This window comes from Vulpes lagopus, chromosome 4, assembly GCF_018345385.1.
Source record: "Vulpes lagopus strain Blue_001 chromosome 4, ASM1834538v1, whole genome shotgun sequence".
NCBI lineage: Eukaryota > Metazoa > Chordata > Mammalia > Carnivora > Canidae > Vulpes > Vulpes lagopus.
In genome coordinates, this window is record NC_054827.1 from 61,634,787 (window position 1) to 61,640,258 (window position 5,472).

General features: G+C 37.8%; 1 pseudogene; it reads right to left on the minus strand.

Moving 5' to 3' along the window:
- Positions 1 to 475: 475 nt before the first annotated feature.
- On the minus strand, positions 476 to 4,961 carry LOC121488781 (annotated as a pseudogene).
- Positions 4,962 to 5,472: the final 511 nt, after the last annotated feature.

Consider the following 5,472-nt stretch of genomic DNA (forward strand, 5'->3'; position numbering starts at 1 on the left):
TTGGCTTGCTAATATTTTGTTGAGGATTATTGCCTCTATGTTCATCAGAGATACTGGCCTCTAGATCTCTTTTTTGCAGTGTCTCTATCTCAGTTTAATATCAAGGTAATGCTGGTCCCATAGAATGAATTTGGAAGCTTATCTTTGTCTTCTATTTTTTAGAATAGTTTGTGAAGAATATATGTGAACTTTTCTTTAAATATTTGGTAGAATTTAACAGTGAAACCTTCTGGTACTAGACTTTAGTTTTTGTTGTTTGTTTTGTTTTTATAAGTACACGACAATATTTAATCTTATTTATTCAAGGGCCCCTAATGCAAGCATTAGATAGAGCATGAGCTTTGATTCTGTGAGCCCTGATTAATATATTTAGGAAGAAAGAAGCAAACTGTGATCCATGTATATGGATGAAAAACTAAATACTCATGGTTAATCACATTATAGTTTTAAATTTCTACAGCCTAGAAGCCTGAAGTCACAGGTCTTTTAGGTCTTTCTGGATGTCCCACAAGGTATGCACTTTTCTTGAGCTGAGGAACCTTATCATCCTTCAGCTTCTGGTTGATAACACTGATTAATCCCTGAGCATTCAGGATACACAGGAGACTCTGAAACGCTTCGTTCTCAATGCCAAACATTCCTTTCACCATTCTTGCCACTGAGTGTATCTTGCATAGATTTTTAAACATGGATTCAGTGAGATCAGCCACACTTAATCCAGTAGCCCAGCTGGTATATCCTTTTAACTAGATCTTATGCATTTCCTTCCAGTTTTCACTGTCATTGTCTGTTCTCATTTCTGGATTCAGTTCCTGGAGAGAAACACCTGCCATGTTCACTCCACACAGCCACATGTGAATTGCCATGTTTCCCCCATCAGTGGCAGCTGCTGGGATGGATGCCACATTTTTCAGCCATAAGATAGTGAAATCTAGCAGAAATCCAGATCATACCCATTTCTATTCACTGATGCTTGGATAGTCAATTTAGTTTCTGGGTAACATATGTGAGAATATCCACTGGGTTGGAAACCACAATTATGATACAAATAGGACTGTACTTGACTATCTGAGGAATAATGAATTTGAAAACATGAACATTCCTCTGCACCAGACTAAGATGTCTTTCTCCCTCCTGCCGGTGGACTCCTACTGTTACCACCAAAGTCTTAGAATTGGCAGTCACAGAGGCATCTTTACCTGCCATAATTTTAGGTGTCTGAAGAAATAAGCTCCCATATTGCAGACTCATCATTTCTCCTTTATTTTTCAAAACATCCAAAAGGGCAAGTTCATCTGCCAGAGACTTTCTCAGAATTCTGATGGCACATACCATACCGATTTGCCCAACATCCACTATAGTGATATTATTTTTGGGGACAGTTGCCTCTTCTGCAATTGGTGCGATCAGTTTTTCTTTGAGAGTTGCCACTGTGGGAGGGACACCTGAGTGGCTCAGTGGTTGAGCAACTGTCTTCAGCTCTGGTCGTGATCCTAGGGTCCTAGGACCAAATCCCGCATCAGGATCCCCGCAGGGAGCCTGTGTCTTCCTCTGCCTGTGTCTCTGCCTCTCTCTCTGTGTCGCTCATGAATAAATAAATAAAATCTTAAGAAAAAAGAAAGGGTTGCCATTGTGCCCAAGAGAGAAATGGCTGTAAGAGTCATGGTAAGAAGACATGTCAGTTGTGTGTCTCCTCCAATCAGGATCTGCTTATCGGAAGTTTTTATATTACAGGTTCAAATTTTGTTTCTTCCTGCTTCAGTTTTGACAGGTAATATGTTTCTAGGAATTTATCCATTTCTTCTAGGTTTTCCACTTTGTTGCTTTATAATTTTTTTAATAATATCCTCTTATAAACTTCTGTATTTTTGTGGTGTCTGTTATCTCTCTTTCATTTCTAATTTTGTTTGAGTCCTCTTTCTCTTTTTTTAAATAAGTCTGGCTAAAGGTTTATCAATTTTGTTGATCTTTTCGAAGAACCAGTCCTGGTTTCACTGATTTGTTCTACTGGGTTTTTTTTTAGTTTCTATTTTATTTTTGCTCTATTTTTTACTTCCTTCCTTTTACTGGATTTGGGTTTTGTTTGTTATTTTTTCTGTTTAGATGTTAGGTTTTTTTGAGTTTTTTTTTCTTTCTTATTTTTGAGATAGGCCCATATAGCTATAAACTTCCTTTTAGTATAGCTTTTATTGTATCCCAAATACTTTGGATTGTCATGTTGTCATTTTCACTTGTCTCCAGTATTTTTTATTTCCTTTTTGATTTCTTTGTTGACCCACGTTGTGCAATAGCATGTTATTTTTTAAAATAAAAGTAACGACCAGTTTTTCCAAGAAAATAAAATTGCAATGCTTTAACTACATTAGCTAAGAAAAAAAGAAAGTAGACTCAAAAATCAAAATGAGAAATAGAAGAGAAAAATACAGCAGATAAACACGGAAATACCTAGTGTAGTAACAGATTACTATAACCAAATATATACTAACAAATCAGATAACTTATTTAACATCCATGTATTTATGCTCTTTCCAGATTTATTCTGTGGTTAATGTCCAGTTTCATAGCATTGTGGTTGTGAAAGATGCATGGTAGGACTTCAATCTTTTTGAATTTGTTGAGACTGTGTTGTGGCTTAATATGTGATCTATTCTGGTTCCATATGCACTTGAAAAGAATGTATATTGTTTTAGGATGAATTATTCTGAACCTATCTACTAGATCCATCCTTCCAATATGTCATTCAAAGCCATCGTTTCTGTGTAGTTTTTCTGTTTGAATGCTCTATTTATTGATGTAAGTGGTATGTTAAAGTCACCTATTATTACTGTGTTACTATTAATTCATGTTTGTTATGTGTTTTATGTATTTGGGTACTCCCATGTTGGATGCATAAATATTTACAATGTTTGTATCTTGTTAGATTATTCCCTTTATGATGTGTTCTTTTTTCTCTTGTTACTGTCTTTGTTTTAAAGTCTATTTAGTCTGATATAAATATTGCTACCCTGCCTTTCTTTTTACGTCCATTTGCAAACCAACTGCTTTCCATCCTTTCACTTTCAATCTGTATGTGTCTTTAGGTCTGAAATGTGTCTCTTGTAGGCAGAATATAAATGAATCTTTTTAATTTAATCCGTTCCATCACCCTATGTATTTGATTGCAGTCAGTCCATTTACATTTGGAGTAATTATTATAGGTATATACTTGCCATTTTGTTTTATGATTGTTATTGCAGTTCTTTTCTGTTCCTTTCTTGCTCTCTTATGCTTTGCTGGCTTTCTTTAGTGATATACTTGGAGTCCTTTCTCTTTATTTTTTGCATATCTGTAGTGGTTTTTGATTTGTGGTTACCATTAGGTTTGGAAATAATGTCTTCTACATATGGCAGTCTATGTTAAGTTGATGTCCACCTAAGTTTAAACCCATTCTTTACTCTTCTCACCTCTTGTCTTTACATCCTTCTATTTTGTGAATCCCCTGATTTTTATAGATATACTTAATTTAACTGCTTTTGTGCTTCTAATTTTCTTTCTCCTTATGGTCTTTCCTTTCCTTTCAGAGTCCCCCTTTTAAAATTTCTTGTAGGGCTGGTTTACTGGTCATGAATTACCTTAGCTTTTGTTTGTCTGGGAAACTTTACCTCCTCTTTATTCTGAAAGATAGCTGTGCTAGATAGAGAGTTCTTGGCTGCAGATTTTTTTCCTTCAGCACTTTGAATATGTCATGCCACTCTCTTCTGGCCTGCAAAATTTCTTCTGAAAAATCAGCCGGGGTTTCCCTTGTATGTAACTGTTTTCTCTTGCTACTTTTAAAATTCTTTTTATTACTACTTTTTACCATTTTAATTACTGTGTATCTTGATTGGACTGCCTTGTGTTGATTTTGTTGAGGGTTCTCTCTCTCTTTGCCTCCTGGATCTGGGTATCAGTTTTCTTCTCCAGATTAGGGAAATTTTTAGCTCTTATTTCTTGAAGTACAATCCATCCCTTAATCTCATTTTTCCTTCTAGGATCCCTGTAATGTGAATGTTATTATGCTTAAGGGTGTCACTATATTCCTTTAGTCTATTTTCATATATTATTGTCTTTCCTTTTGATTACTATGTTTTTCAAGGTAACTGATGTGTTCTTCTGTTTCCTCTAGTCTACTATATATTGCAGCTAGTGTCTACTGATTAATAAATGCATCTAGTGTATTTTAAATTCTATTTATTGAGTTCTTCATTTCTGTTTCCTTTTCATGTTTCCAATCTCTTTGTTAAGGGTCTTACTGAGATCCTTCACTCTTCTCAAATCCAGTGAGTATCTTTTTGATGACTACTTTATATTCTCTTTCAGGCATGTTACTTATCTCCATTTCATTTAGGTCTCTTGCTGTGATTTTTGTCCTGTTTTTTCACTTGGGACATACTGCTTTGACTCTTCATTTTATCTCACTCTGTTTCTTGTGTTATGAAAGTAATGTATGTATCCTAAACTTGAAGGTAGTGGCCTTATGAAGAGGAGTTCCTGTAGTGCCCTGTAGTGCAATGTCCTCTGTTCACCAAAACCTAGCACTTCAGGGGTGTTTTTCGCATGTGTTGCTTGCACTCTGCAGTTGTGGCTGAGCTACTTTTACCTTTGGTCTAGTCACCTGTGATGGCTCTCTTGGCCTGTGATGAGCAAGGTTTGGTCCCCTGTTAGTGCGCAGTCTTGGGTCACCTGGGCTTAAGTTGAGTCAGACCAGACATTTGCCAGTGATGCAATAGCATCAACAGCAGGAAATTGCAGGAGTGGGGCATGCAGTGCCAGTAGTTTTGCACTGGCAGGAGGGAATCTGTAGCTGCCAGGAAACTAAGCAGGCCAGATCAGAGGGGGCAGATCTAAAGAAGCCCACAGTGTTGGTAGGCTGGGTTTCGCCTTGTTTTGTCCAGTGTGCTGTGGGAGGTAGCCTGGAGCTGAGGCCTGGCTGGAAGGGCCATGTCTGCAGAACAAGGTGGTGTGATTTGCACAGTTGGCAATCCAGTGACCCCTGCCCCTCCAGCCCCCCTCTGACATCAGTAGACAAATCTCCCTCCCACATACTCCAGGTGATTCTCAAATTGCCACTTCTGTGCTGTGTCTCTGTGGGGCTGTTTGTTGTGTTGTCTCTTTAAGGGTGGAGAGTCAGCTTCCCTTCCCTTCCCAGATCTCCTAGGAACCTACTGATCTTTTAAATTCCAGCTTTTAAGCTCTACTGATCCTAAGAACTCACAAAATTTGGCCTCTCTGGTTTTCAAAGCCAAATGTTATAGGGACTCATCCACCCCATTCTAGTTCCCTGTGCCTGGAGTTTCAAGTCTGAGGGTCTGTTTCTGTCCCTTCTGTGCCTCCCTCCTGAGGATGTTTCTGCTGGTCTGTTTAGCTCCTGACCCTGTCTCTGCTCTTCCTATCCTCTTTGATGTAGACTCTTGTCTACAGTTAGCTGTGAAGAGTATGTTCCTCTAGTCTTTG